We start from the raw sequence: 15,953 nt of genomic DNA, 5'->3' as shown, positions 1-15,953 counted from the left end.
ACAAAGCTCGCTTTTCATCAAAATTCGTCATCATCTGAAATGTACTTCATGGTTACAAAACTTGACATGTTCAGCGATGTTATGTTTTATTTTTTTTATTCATCCTTTGCGTGAGTATTTCGGTTGAACTACATCACATTTATCGCAAATACAAAGTGATGCCTTGGACTCTCAGCGAGTCTTTTATAGTTTACCTGTCATCAAAGACTGAACTAACATGCATGGTCAAATACGCCTAATAAAATGACAGCCAAGTACATGCTCCCACAGTGACTTCTTTGATTATTATTTTAATTTTTTTTAAGAACACTTTATTGAGTACTTCAGAACAGTACATTTCATTAATTATATTACCATATGACACTGCATTAGTACATAACTTACAATACAGCTAACTCCGACACTAACAATTATATCATTACTTGCAATACGATACTAATTACTTACAATACTTACATACGTACAATACGGTACTAACGATGTCACAACACTTTTTAAACGACAAACTTAAGCAACAAATTACACAATTACTTGCTGGCGCTTGGCAACCTTGCAAAGCAATATAGCAAAAATACAGAAAATTGAAATACAATTAAAAGGCTCAAAGACTTATTTGTGATTTGTGTTTTTTTCAATTTCAAGGTGACTCTTTAATATAGCACAATAGGCTTCCCAGATATACTCTTCTTCTCTTCTTGACGCAGTATAGATGTAATATTTGGCGATAATTAAAGGGAAGTTCAAGCCAAGACAATGAGAGAGATCTCTAGTGAACTCGTATATTATTTCTTGTTCTGATAAGGTGATTGAATTTAGGGTTTTTCCCTAGCTTCCACCAGAGGGAAAATGAGTCCAAAAACTCTGTACAAAAGGGCAAGTTACGAAAAGGTGTTCTAATGTTTATTTCTTATTACAAAGGTGGCATTGTTCTTTTTGAGCAAGCGAATCCATGAAAAGAGTGGCATTAGTTGGAACTCGTTATAGGTCCGCTTTTACCCGTTGATAAATTAATCAATTCTTGGGTGATCGTGTGGCAAAGGCCACAATACTTCAGAAAGTTATTCTTTAACTGAAATGTGGATACAAAGTCATTAAAGGTTAAGAAAGAGTCGCCTTTGAAAATATCGCTGACTTTAGTAATGCCAGCTTCATGCCACTGCTTGTAATAAACTGAGGATCCATTAAATTTAATAAACCTATTTTTCCAGATAATGTCATCTAGTATTTGTTCTTGGGATTCAGGAGTAGAGTAAACTAGTTTTTGCCAAGCTTCCAAGGCTTCTTTATAAAAATCAAGAGGTATATGGGCTTTCAGGAACTTCTTCTTTGATTATAGTGTCATCTCCATGCTGTTAATCCCTACAAATTTTTATTCCTGCCAAACCCTTTTACGAAAATCATTGAGGGGCATTGTCAAAGATCAGAACCTTCCATGGTCTTCAAATAACAATACAAATAGCTTTTTAACTAAATTTGATTAAATAGACTCCTCTTCAACCTCCAGTATAAACATCATCAACAAAACAAGCTCCGAATTTCTTCATGGCTGCTTTACTTAATGCAGCTACCACTCCACTCCACTGTAAACACACCTATGACATAGATTTTTTTCTATTAGCATGTATTATTGTGTTTGCATCAGGTCGTAAAGTTAATTCTGGCTCCCAGCAACGTGGCTTGGGCTCCTAACTTTCAGTTTTCCTAGGCTGCAACCTTGAAAAGGATAAAACAACAAGCACTGGTATCAGGTTATAAAATGTACTAGCCAGGCCGTTTGTGCCCAATCAGTCATGGAAATAATTTTTACATAATTAGTCCAATTATTAATAGTTATTATTCATTATATCCCATGTGAGAATCAGCATGCGTTCTGTTGACTAACATAGACAGATGAAAATCATGTATGTATAGATCACATGCATCCTGCATACAACTAGGATCAGTAGTGTTAAAAGTTAAAGTGCAAGATGCTGGTGAAGAAAGAATGATTGCAAATTTTAAGATTGGAAAATTTATTCATTTATTCTTGTTGCTACTAACTTAAAGTTTTACCTCTGGTACTGGTACATTTTTCTGACCTCATATCATTTTGAAAAGTAAGAGGTGAAGAACTGTAAGGCCAGCTGATTGCCTATCAGGGCTCTCTTGAAGTTTGGAGCTGCATGTTGGATTGAGCTTAACACTTCAAACCTTGTTGGTAAATTCAACCATGTACAGTGTACAGACACTATCACCTGCAACATCAAGGTTCTATAATGAACATTCAGCTACAATAGGTGTAAATGGTTGTGACCCTTACTGGCGGCTTAATGGTAATCAAAGAAATGCATTTTCCAGGCACCATTACACAACTTGCATAATTGCATCTGATATGAACATTTGTTTCATCATGATGCTCATGGGTGATTTCCATGTGGAGGTTGGAGGAAAGAGGAGCATTTGTTCACTCAGCTATTGTATAATGCATTTGTTATTGGCTTCTCTATAGGGGGAAGGGGAAGAAACAACAAGAAAAAAATTAGGAAACTCTAGACTAAAGTCCAAATGACAGAGGGAAACCTACACTTGATTGTGAAAGGTTACTTGATAAAGGGTTAATTCTGCCAAAGATGCTTATGCTTTAAGATATGAATTAGAGCCTTATGGGTGGCAAATGAAGGTGCAAATATTATCCTTTTTTTGGAAGACTTAATCCTTTCAACTGTCATAGCAAACCAGCTCCAATTGAATGTTGCCGAATATTTTTCTGGAACCTGAAGTATATTATGCCACCAGCCCTTTATTTCCTCCCTCTGCTCCTACAGAAATATGCTAAAAGGCCACCAATTTCTCCACACGTAGCCTGGGTCCACTTCTCTGAGAATATGGCAACAAATGCATGAATGGCTTACAAAGGCAAATCCATTATCTATGAAACCTGCTTCAGTTGGGTGGGGAGGGGTGGGGGATGGGCGTGCCTCCTGGAAGAATGAGCGATCCTGGGTTGTCATGGGAAACTGCAATGTGCCACGTCCTTCCTCACTTCTCTGCCCTTCCCCACAGACCTTAGGTCTCGAAGCACCCAAGTCTCTGACCAACCTCTCTTTGGCTTGGCTCAGTTCTGGCCAAGGGTCCCAAGGGATGGTATCACTGTTGACATTTCTTTCATTGGAAAGTTGAAAAATATTTCCTCTGGCCTGCTTTGGTCTTCTGTCTGAAGCTTGGGTACCATGCACTTAATTTTAAAGAAAGGTTACTCTCTGGCCTGTCAGAAGCATGTCTTTCAGTTCTAGTCCTTTAGCTAACCTCATCTTGATAATCTTAGCTCTGCTAACAACAACACTTTCTAAACTGCTGGCTTCCCAATGAGTATGCTCTCCAGCCTTCTTGGCTTCACTTCCTTCCACTTGTAGCAACGAAACGACTCTTCACCACTCAACAATCTCTGGCAGACTTCACAAACACTAGACAGATTGCCTGTCACACAGGATTGGACAAAAAGATTCTGTGAGGATCTGGTAACTGCGCATTGTCTTTGTGATCTGTTCCACGAGTCGTGCTGCCAGCTGATGAAGAGAACAGTAAGTTCCTTGTATGGATTGTGATGATGAGCTGTTCCATTACCCATGAATCCTCCTGTCCAGCAAAGCTCTGGTCAATCTTCCACATATTGATGCACTGCAGGAGGCGAGCAGTCAGCTGAACAATGACCAAGTCATGACTCTAGCAGTTCCAGACTTTGATGCTGAACATTTTGCATCAGTTACCATTCCCAGTGCTGTTGAGAGGCGTTCACATCAGCACTTGCTTGATCCTGTCATAGTCACCAACAGCCTCTCCTGAGAGGACAGAAGAGGCTTCTTGAGGACATCCTGAAAGGAGAACACTGAACTTTGTGACCATTCTAGTCCTCTCCATTCTGCAGTTGAGGGTGGGAGTGAAGTTAGTAAGGATTACAGTTAGGACCATTAACCTTTAGATAAGATGATCTAACCATGGGTACCCAATAACCTAACAATAGCCATAATATTGACCATAACTTCTAACATTAACATCCGAATTGTAATCCCCACTAACCACAACCCCATCCTTTACTTCAAAATGGAAATGACCAGAACAGTCGCAAAGTTCAGTGTCCTCCTTTCGGGGAGTCCTTTAGAAGTTTCTACTCTCCTCTCAGGAAAGGCTGCTGATGACTGTGACAGAATCGAGTAAGTGCTGTTGTGAATGTCTAACCACTCTGGGGATGGTTACTAATGTTAATGTTGAGCATCACAGTCTGGAACTGCTGGAGTTCTGACTCAGTCATTGTTCATCTTACTACTCACCTTCTGCAGTGCATCAAGATCTGGAAGATTGTCCAGAGCTCTGTTGGACAAAAGGATTCATTGGTCATGGAACAGTTCATTATCACATCACACATGAAGAACTTGCTGTTCTCCTCATTCAGTGGCAGTACCACCCTGGAGCAGGTCACACAGACACTGAGTAGTACCCGGAACCTCACAGAATCCTTTTCTTCTGTCCTGTGTATCAAGCAATCTGTACAATGTTCGTAAAGTCTACTGGAGATCACTTCTCGTTTACTGACTGTGACACAAAAACGTTTGTGCTTATGTTATAAATTGTTGTTGTTGTGTTGTTGAGCAGAGCAAGAGTAAATGTTTCTCAAATCCAATGTAGAAATCCAATATTGATATCATTCTAAGAAGTTGTACAGCTCCTGAAGTGATCAATTTGTGTGCTAACCTTCACCATAATACTACAGTCAACGCCTGATAACTCAAACCTTCAAGGGAAATTGAAAATAGGTTCGAGTTACCGGGAGTTCGAGTTATTGAGGGTAAAATTACATAGAAATTGATCTGAAGGGAAAGGAAAATTGGTTCAAGTTAGCGCTAGGTTCGAGTTAGTGAGGGTTTGAGTTATTGGGAGTCGACTGTAAACCTTTCTATAATCTTGTTCTCATGCTATCGCTAATGCCGACTTAAACATGCCTAGGCCTTCTCTTTTTGTAATGCTCATCCTAACCTCTTATGTTCATGTTCATGCACTAATCCTAATCCTTGCTTTCTGTATGCACATGACACAAATTGATTTCCCATTTCAGGGACTGTACCAGGACTCTAAGTTAGGATTGATCCAAGTCAGGAGAGATTTGTCAAAGACTCGGGTACTTTGAAACCTGCGGCCTGTAGGGTGGGGTAGGGAAGCAAGGTAGGACGTGGCATACTGTGGCTACCCTTGGCACCCCAAGATCACTCATTCTTTCAGGCAGCACGGGGTGTGGGGGAGGTTGGGAGGCGTCCCAACTAAAGCAGGCTTTATAGACCTGGAGTTGCCTCTCTTGCCATATTGATATAGCTAGGTGAACATATGTTCTTCTTCTGGGAATTACCAATGAGCATTTTGAAGATCTAGCTCAAATTTCATAGGCTGATGGTGCTCTGTGGTCACCAATTTCAATATATATTTAATACTATTTTCAATAATGTACCAATTATTATAACAGCCAGTCAGTGAAACAACCTGAGAATGCCATTTTCAGTGTTTATTCTCATGTTTTCTATAAGTATAACTTTTTGTTACCTATGTTAAATTATGTAATGAACACTGTAAAACTCATATTTTCATTGGTGTGGCAGAGTTTGTGATCAGAGTATAGACACACAAAATAATGATGTCATTGAGTTGGGTGATTGGCGCCACGATCTCAGTCTGTAGGTAAGACAGAGTGACTGGTCGACAATTTTGTAATCTGTATTGGTGAGTAGCGTGCTAACGTATGGAATGAAATGAGGAAAGCAGAACTGCTCGATAAAAAATTGGACAAAGAACATTGGAAGTGACTTCAGCCAGGCTACAAAAGCTAGAACATTGTTGTGATGAGAAAAGTAAGGGAATATTTCTGCTAATTATGTCATCGATGTAAATCCCATAATACGTGTAATGGATCACAAATCGCAGTGAAGTGCTTTACATGTATATTGCAGAGAATGGCACGATGCTGGAATCACTAGAGTTGAAGACACAGTCGACTCCCGATAACTCGAACCTTGCGCTAACTCAAACCAATTTTCTTCTCCTTTCTATATAATTTTACCCCCGATAACTCAAACTCCCGATAACTCAAACCTTTTCCAATTTCCCTTGAAGGTTCGAGTTATCAGGAGTCGACTGTATCTTCAACCAAATCAATTCCCTTGCCCCTGACGTGTTTAGTAACAAGTTTTCTTTGAAATCTTCCAACTTTCTGAAATATCTCTCATTGTGTAGCCCAATCCTCCGAGATTGGATTCGAATGTTGAAAAACACCCACGAAACCTCTGTTCCGGTTCCAGACACTGTCAACACGATATCAATAAATAAGCTTTCTTGCACAATAGCGACCCAGAGTTTAATCGGCAAAAAATTTCAACCTCCAACTGCTGAAAGAAGGATGAGGCAAGCAAACTTAGATGCTAATGCAATTCAAAAAATCTACAATATTCCATTTAATGTCACTAAAGATCTTAAACTCGCCATCTTTCAATACAAAGTCGGGCACCATATTCTGCCAACTGACACAACTTTATTTAGAGATAAAATTAAAGAGAAAAATAAATGCTATCTTTGCGAACAACCACTAACCCACTGATTTATATCTTGTTAATTTGTCAAAAGCTTTTGGACAGAATTTACAAATTGGTGGAATACGAAAAAGGACGATTCTATCGAGCTCAACGAAGAAAATATTATCTATGGCTTCACTAACAGTATCGTGCTGCAACTTGGCCTGAACCTCAGTTTAATAATTGCAAAATATTACATTTACATTCCCTCGAGAGAAGAAGACCCTTGTTTCTTTGATACCTTCCTTGCTCTTCTGAGAAGCAAACTTGACATAGAAAAACACAATTCAAAATTACAAATTAATCTTTAAATGCCGTAGAACTAAAACCTACCAATTAAATGAAGCTGCACTTTGTGTATTGTAAATTTAAACAAACATCTTTTTACTTTCTATTTAATTTTAAAGCTTATATAAGTCTTGTATTGTATTTTCTTAGGAAGTGAATTAAAAAAAGACAAAAGAAAAAAAGAAGTGATTCACATGCTGTAATATGGGATCGGAAATTCCTCCTGGAATAAAGGCTAGTTTTGAAAATATTGTCAGTGAAATCCTTTTGGATTACACAACTTAAAAGGATAACAATTTGTGTGTGTGTGGTTTAAAAGGTCGGTCAATGTGATACTGGCTTACATAAAATGTGTTCAAATGTCTTGGTTATTATATGAAACAAATATTTTTTTTTTGCCATGGGCGGTTGATAACTTACAGAAATTCAAAATATGGTAAGAAAATTAGTGATAAAAAGAAATTGCAACAACTGTGACTTGCAAAAGTAACTTGCAAACTAGATTTGTTATTTATTTATTTCATTTTTTATTGCAGTACAAAAATGCTTAACAACACTTATTAAAAACATTGCATCACATTACTGCTTATTACTGTTACTACAGTAAGACATTGTTGAGTACTCAAGAAATCGTCTTGGCTTGAGCATCATCTCATTCAGACAAAGCTTTGATGGACCTGTGAGCAAACTCAAGGCTTTTTTTCCAGGTCAACATTAACTCTCTCCAACTGCTTTTGCTTCTCTTTAATTTTGTCAATTTCTGCCATCCGAGTAAGAACCAGGTCAAGTTTTGATTCATCTCTTCTATAAGGTCGGCCATGTTGCAGCTTTCATTCTTTTTGGGCTGTGAGCGTGATTCTCTCCTCCTGGCGGTCTTTCCACCTGTCTCTGGAGCCTCAATCCCCATTTTGTCTATAGTGCTTGACGTTTGGAGGCATCTTTTAAGCCATTTTGGACAAAAAAATTCTCAGAAATCAAAACTATACATTCACTTGCTCCTGATGTTTATCCCAGATTTCTGAACTAGGTGAACTTGAATTGAATCTTTGCATCTCAAGAAAATACAATGAGCAATCTAAAAATATAAAACTAATCAAGAAAATCTAGAACAACTTCAGTCCTAAAAGTATGGAAATTGTCAATGTTGAAGCGTCACTTTCCCAAACACAAATATGAATAAGAAAAGAATAATTAAAAAAATTTTATTCAAATAATCAATAGCTATGCTTTCAGAAGTAAAAACAACTTGGGATTTAATTGCTTGCATGGCAACACAAGTTTAATTTTTGCAAATCCTTTGTCTCTGTTCAAAGTGATCGCTCAGATTGTTTTGTGAGGCAGATTACAGATTTTAAAAAATTTTGGCTCAAAAATGATCAGATCACATCCAATGCCGTTAAAAAAGATATCAACAATTGAAACCCCAAAAATTACCATACTGTAGTCTTTTCCCAAGTCTTGTAAAAATCCATTTGAAGTCCAACGTTTGGTTTCAAGTTTTGAGCAGAATTTAGACTGTTTATCCCGTCCCAAAATGTATTTTCAGTGGTTTGTCATTCCTCTGGAATGTCTCTCCACTCTGGGTTCAACAGAGACATATCTTAATTATCGTAAAAGTAAAAAAATAAATGTCTCGACAATTTAGACATTCTCCTGGTGCTTAATTTTATAATAAAACCAATATGTTCATATCGGTCATGTTAAACCAAGAGAAAAGCAATATCTTAGTTTTCTGATCCCCAAAAGTTATGACTGGCCACACTACATACTTAAATGCATGATATGATACATATGATGACATTGTGTCTATTTTGCGCAAAGACAGTAGCCACAAAAGTCTGGGTTTCTAATGGGAATCAAACCAGTGACGTTCTGTACACCGTTTCTAGCTATTACCAATCGGCTAAACCACACCATGATGTTAAATCCTCAACATAAGGTGTCATGTCAGTCCTCAATATTTAAGCATCTGCTAGAGATTACATGAACTCACTTCACGGTCTGTCATCTATGGCCTGGCCAGTCCTTCCATCTTCAGAGGGCATCAGCATTTGCAATAAAAATTCTCCACCAATTCCCATTGGATTTTAGAGATATGATAGGGTCACACTAAAATAATCATATTAATAACAGATCAACTTTGAATGCGATCAATTTGAACACCTGTAAACATTTCCATATGGCATCCCTTACTGGCAGAATGGGTTGTGTGCCCTGGAGAAGACCATTTTCGAATGGAGTACAATCAATCTAAGGCAGAAGGAGAGCCTGAATAATGAGAGGTTCAAATTTTGCAATACAAAAGGTATTCAAGCTGTTGTGGATATAATTATGAAAGATGGAGGGTGGTTCTTCCAAAGTTTGTAACAAGGGCTTTATTTCACGAATGGGGCCCAACATATGTAACATTCTTGAACACAAGTTAGGACCTAAATTTGTCATAGAAAACCTTCTAGTGACGAGACAGGAGAATTACATTTTTGATCTTTGGGATAAAAGATATAGCGATGTATGCGCAGAAATGTCGAACAGAAGCAATATAGATTCAGGTATCAAATTAGTTGTCAATCAGATCTTTCACTTTGATAATGGCAATGTCTGCCCTGTAAACAAGGCATTGGAACAACTAAGTGAAAGTGCATTGTAAACCTAATATTATGCATTACAAGAACAGTTAGTTCAGTTTTCAGCATTGTCATGTGTTTACATTCCTGTTTAAGGCCTCATTTGTTTACATGCCTCAACTCATAAGTGCACCACAGGCTTTTCTCAAACTAGAAAAATTAGGAGAACAGTTGCCAGAAAATAGAAATACTAGAAGACAAGTTGCCAGAAATTTAAGACGTACAATGAAGATCTCCAGAGGGAAACCTCAAATACAAGAAGGCGTTTGCCTACAATATGTGAGTGTTTTTTCCCAAGAGTTGTATCATATAGCATACCAAATGTCTGACCACTGTTTGCAGGACCAGAGGGCCTTTTACTGTCTGTGGTTTGTGATGTTAAAGAATAGAGAATATTTCTCATTGTGCATCTATTCCCGCTTTGGACGAGTCCATACATCACAACAAGAGTTGTGAATGCTGTGGGCCATTCTACCCAACTCTGGGTTTAGGTCCTTTTTTTAAACATCCCTTTCCTCAGGCAGTAAAACTTTTCCAGTTATTTAGTATGCAGTGTTTAATGTAGAAATTGGCCTGTGAGAACTGAATGAATGCCCTTTATACAGGAACAGAGAGTTTTATACTGGCCTTATACTGAACAAAATCTGTCACAGGGATTAAAATTAAAACGATAGACCCCATAAAGGAGTTAATCTCCTTTTTAACTTGTGAATATGGAGGTCCTTGGAAGAAAAACAGGACGCCTTTTTGTCGATTGCCAACCACGCAAAACCGCCAAATTTTCAGAGGTAACATGAAATACAATAGTGTTGAGTCAGGAGAATTGCATTGTTTATGTTTGGGATAAAAGATACAGTGATGTATGCACAGAAATGTTGAACAGGGGCAATATAGATTCAGGTATCAAATTAATAATTAGTGTCAATTAGATCTTTCACCTTGATAATGCCAACGACTGCCTTGCAAACAAGGCATTGGAACAACTAAGTAATTATGCATTAGAAGTACAGTTAGTTCAGTTTTCAGGATTGCCATGTGTTTACTTTGCTGTTTAAGGCCTCATTTGTTTACATGCCCCCTCTCATAAGTGCACCAAAAGCTTTTCTCAAACTAGAAAAATCAGTAGATCAGTTGCCAAAACATAGAAAAAAACCCAAAACTGTGCAGTTGCCAGAAATTTGAGATATACAATGAAGACCTCTAGAAGGAAACCACAAATACAAGAAGGAGTTTGCCTACAATATGTGAGTGTTTTGTGTCACAGTTAAAGGTAGGTAAAGTCGCACTACACGCCCAAGTGGCCCACACGGCCGGAGCTTAGCCCGGTTTATGTAGCATGAAGCAACTAGGAGTACTAGGAGTATTGCTACTCCTCCCTGGATGGGATGCTAGTTCATCATAGGGTTACCACCAGCAGTATGTCTCCAGTACCCATTTATACACCCGGGCGAAGAGAAACAATGTGGAGCAAAGTTTCTTGTCTAAGGAAACAACACAGCAACGAAGATACGAACCACCGACCCTCTTGTTGAAAGTCCGACTTGCTAACCACCACACCACCGCACCTCCACAGAATTGTTCCTTAAAGGAGTATTGTATGGCATGCCAAATGTCTGATTACTGTTTGCAAGACCAGAGAGCCTTTTACTGTCTGTGGTTTGTGATGTTAATGAAGAGATAATTAATGTCTCATTGCGCATCTATTCCCACTTTGGCTAGTCCATAGTTTACAACAACAGTTGTAGTGCTGTGGGTTATTCTTCCCAATTTTGGGTTGGGTGCTTTGATTTTTTTTTAAACATCCCTTTCCACTTTTCCACTTTTTCAATATTCAGTGTTTAGTCTGGAAATTGCCCTGTGAGAACTGAATGAATTCCCTTCATACAGGTAAAACACGGAGATTTTTTCAATAGCTGATAAAATTTGCTTTGAAACATTTGCCAGTTTGAAGGAAAACAACCTCAAAATAGTCGGCACGTGCATGGTCTTTTTCAGAAAGTGATAATTAACTGGCAAATGTCTTGGCAGTGAGAATACAGGAAGCAATATTTTAATTGTTTTGAATTTCCCTAATAAAGTTAGGATTTCATACAAGAAGTTTAGTTTGCTTTGTTAGACTAGTTTTGAATGAGAATATTGGAAAAAAAGAGATATTGAACTTTTTGTATAACATTGAAGGTAAAACAATGAGATGTTTTGCAATAACTGATGAAATTTGTGGCGAAACATTTTCCAATTGAATCAAAACAACCTCAAAATATTTTTGGCAAGTGCATGGTCTGTTTTGAAAAGTAATAATTAACTGGCAAATGTCTTGGCAGTGAGAATACAGGGAGCAACAGTTTGATTTTTATGAATTTCACTGAATAAATTTAAAATTTAAGACAAGAAGTTTAGATTGCTTTGCCCAACATATGTAACATTGTCAAACACAAGTTAGGACCTAAATTTGTTATGGAAAACATTCTAATGACGAGGCAGGAGAATAACATTGTTGATCTTTGGGATTAAAGATATAGTGATCTATGCACAGAAATGTCGAACAGAAGCAATATAGATTCATGTATCAATTAGTTGTCAATCAGATCTTTCACTTTGATAATGGCAATGTCTGCCCTGCAAACAAGGCATTGCAACAACTAAGTGAAAGTGCATTGTAAACCTAATATTATGCATTACAAGAACAGTTTAGCATTGTCATGTGTTTACATTCCTGTTTAAGGCCTCATTTGTTTACATGCCTCAACTCATAAGTGCACCACAGGCTTTTCTCAAACTAGAAAAATTAGGAGAACAGTTGCCAGAAAATAGAAATACCAGGAGACAAGTTGCCAGAAATTTGAGACGTACAATGAAGATCTCCAGAGGGAAACCTCAAATACATGTACAAGAAGGCGTTTGCCTACAATATGTGAGTGTTTTTTCCAAGAGTTGTATCATATAGCATACCAAATGTCTGACCACTGTTTGCAGGACCAGAGGGCCTTTTACTGTCTGTGGTTTGTGATGTTAAAGAATAGAGAATATTTCTCATTGTGCATCTATTCCCGCTTTGGACGAGTCCATACATCACAACAAGAGTTGTGAATGCTGTGGGCCATTCTACCCAACTCTGGGTTTAGGTCCTTTTTTTAAACATCCCTTTCCTCAGGCAGTAAAACTTTTCCAGTTATTTAGTATGCAGTGTTTAATGTAGAAATTGGCCTGTGAGAACTGAATGAATGCCCCTTATACAGGAAACGAGTCAGAGCCTTTTTACTGGCTGCAAATTGGGATGCTAAAGAATAGAGATTGCTTCTCATTGTGCATCTTATTCCTTTTACTGTCTGTGGTTTGTGATGTTAAAGAATAGAGAATATTTCTCATTGTGCATCTATTCCCGCTTTGGACGAGTCCATACATTACAACAAGAGTGGTAAATGCTATGGGCCATTCTACCCAACTCTGGGCTTAGGTCATTTTTTTAAACATCCCTTACCTCGGGCAGTAAAACTTTTCCAGTTATTCAGTATGCAGTGTTTAATGTAGAAATTGGCCTGTGAGAACTGAATGAATGCCCTTCATACAGGAACAGAGAGTTTTATACTGGCCTTGTACTGAACAAAATCTGTCACAGGGATTAAAATTAAAACGATAGACCCCATATAGGAGTTAATCTCTTTTTTAACTCGTGAATATGGAGGTCCTTGGAAGAAAAACAGGACGCCTTTTCGTCGATTGCCAACCACGCAAAACCGCCAAATTTTCGGTGGTAACATGAAATACAATAGTGTTGAGTCAGGAGAATTGCATTGTTTATGTTTGGGATAAAAGATACAGTGATGTATGCGCAGAAATTTTGAACAGGGGCAATATAGATTCAGGTATCAAATTAATAATAAATTTTATTAGTATCAATTAGATCTTTAAAATGATAGACCCCATATAGGAGTTAATCTCCTTTTTAACTCGTAAATATGGAGGTTCTTGGAAGAAAAACAGGATGCCTCTTTGTCGAATGGCAACAACGGAAAACCACCAGAGAATGCACATGTCCTCTTTTGCGTTGCTTATGTTATCGGAAGGAATCGGAGTGTGTGTGTAATTTAATGGTGTAAATGTTTATACATAATGCATTCCCACAATGTGGCATGTCATACACAAATGAGTTGGCTAACAGGAGCATTTGATTGTATTTTGAGTGGAATATGTTTATTTTCTTTAATTTCAGCATTGCCAAGTGTTTTTGTTTTGCTGTTGAGGTGTGTTAAGTTTATTGTGTTCACTTATAAGTGCGCTTAAGTTTTGTCTCTCAGCTAGCACAAACTAGAGAATGGAGAAGTTAAGAAGGTCAAGAAATCCAAAGAAGAGGCCCAAAAGGGGATCACCCAGAAAGAAAGAAAATTGCACATGCATGTAAGTGACCTTTGACTTCCTTGTGGCTGTCATAACTGTAAAATAGACCGTTCTAAAGGATGCTGTATGGACCAGGAAGTAGGTTAAGCCATCTTTTGAGGAAGTGTGCAAAATTACTTTTCCTTTGTTGCTTGCACAAAGGAATTTTCACAGCTTGCCCTCTATTTTATGTATCACTAAACTAAGATGAATGAGAAACATCCTTCAACCTCCACAATAAATACCATTACTTGTCAAATGTTCGTGATCTAGAGTTTGAGACCAAGTATGATTCTGAATATTTAATAACTTTACAAAATTTTCCCTCTATGGAGAGTGTCATTCTTGTGCTTGTGGATACCTGATTTTGTAGACAGACTCCAGTTAACTAGTTGTCCCGTGTTAAAATAAAACCTACAAAGTCCCAGAAATGTCATAAAGATGCCCAAGCCGTCATGAAGATAATAAGCTTTATAGCGGGAGTTGTGAATACTTGTACATTTTCCCTTCTTTCAACCCAATGTTTTATGGCTGCTATATACCTTAAATTCTTGTGCTTTTTTCATAGCCACCAACAGAAACCAGGAACAGTTGTCAGATGCTCTTTCATGAATGATAACCAGTCAGTGGAAAGCATGTGGTAGGGAAAAGTTCATTTGTATCACCAAGCACAGTAATATTTGTCCAAAGTTCAAGTTTGTCTTTTGATCTTGTTTTTCTAGGTTAATCCAGACATTGTAAGGTTATAAAAAATGGAAAACATGCTCTCAGGAAACAGACACCACAATAACCACAACCTTATTTGGATAAACAAGTGGATTTAAATCTTGTCACAGTTGATTGCATTCTTGTTATTTCCTGATTTTCTGCAGGACAGATATTTGGAGGGCCAACCAAAACATTTATGATTGAGTGGAAAGAGAAAAGGTATACCAAATGAGGACTGCATCATCTATGCCCTGGCAGCTAACCGCTTTTACATGTAGTAACTGAGGTAGAGAATGCCACTCCTGGATACGACTGCGCTCTCATAGCTTGAGCTGAACCTCAATCAACTCGTGAAGAGCTGGATGTAGTGCATTTGAGATGGCAGACAAGGCTTCGGGTATTTTTTAACTACAGCAAAGAAATTTGTTGACACTTTTGGTTGTTTATGAGGCCTCAACAGCCAAAAGTGTCTCAAGAAAATATTCTGCATGTGAAAAGTATATTATTTTGTCCAGTGGCTTTCTGATGATCAAGGCTATTAGCTTACCAGTGTCAGGTTGCTTACTTCTAACATTTCAGAGGTTGGACTCTGAAATTCTCAGCTGCTGGCCTTTTGGGGCTCCTTTAAAGTTTTCTGTAGCCAGCAGCCTTGATTTTCGATGGAAGATTAATAATTATCGTAGTATTTTACCATATAGAGTGTTTTCACATGACGTCACGGCGGCCATGTTGGTGTCCCAAAACAAAGAAATGGCGGCCATGTTGGTGTCCCAACCTAAACCTCTGGGAATTGAACTCTATTTTTATGCAAATACTTTCTTTTGTTTCATTAAACCAATATAGCCAGTAGTCGCGTGAATGAAAACACTCCATATCTTTATAACGGGTTCCTAAATTGGTGAAAAGAAATAGTCACACTTACCTTTTGCATAAACCACTGGGTGCCAACTCCTGTGCAGTTAGCATGAAGCAACCGGGATTATATCTGCTGACTCCCTTGAGCAGAGTGTCTATTTATCTTAAGGTTACTTCTAGCATTTTGGGATGGTTCCCTTCACCATTTATGACGAGATAGTGACAAGCATGCAAATTCTCCTCACAATATCCTCACAAATTGTTCAAGGATTCAGCTTACGAGAAAAAACAGAAATGGCCACCAAAGACAACGGTCTTGATCTTTTGACAAATACTCCTAATGTCATGACAAAAATACAGAGAATAGTGAGGAGAAAATCTATGTTGATATTGGAGCTTAAAAGGTTGAATATGCCAAAATGGTGCATGGTCACTATTGACCCACAAACACTGACCCTAACCTCTCAGCAAGATTGAGTTCTTTGAATAGTTTTGTTTTTTTCAAGAAAGTTTT

The 15,953-nt window shown here is 37.9% G+C and overlaps 1 long non-coding RNA gene across 2 annotated transcripts in view; it reads right to left on the bottom strand.

Moving 5' to 3' along the window:
- Positions 1 to 270: 270 nt before the first annotated feature.
- LOC146474291 (uncharacterized) overlaps positions 271 to 15,953 on the bottom strand; it is a 31,418-nt gene continuing 15,735 nt past the window's right edge. For both annotated transcript variants that reach the window (XR_014866192.1, XR_014866194.1), the window contains 2 exons: positions 2,053 to 2,234; positions 271 to 1,713 (listed from right to left, as the gene is read on the bottom strand). This is a non-coding gene — a long non-coding RNA (uncharacterized LOC146474291). The remainder of the gene's footprint in view (positions 1,714 to 2,052; positions 2,235 to 15,953) is intronic.

This window comes from Pavona decussata, unplaced genomic scaffold (assembly GCF_977016875.1).
Source record: "Pavona decussata unplaced genomic scaffold, jaPavDecu1.1 SCAFFOLD_90, whole genome shotgun sequence".
Classification (NCBI taxonomy): Eukaryota; Metazoa; Cnidaria; class Anthozoa; order Scleractinia; family Agariciidae; genus Pavona; species Pavona decussata.
This window is presented reverse-complemented; position numbering and strand designations above follow the sequence as displayed.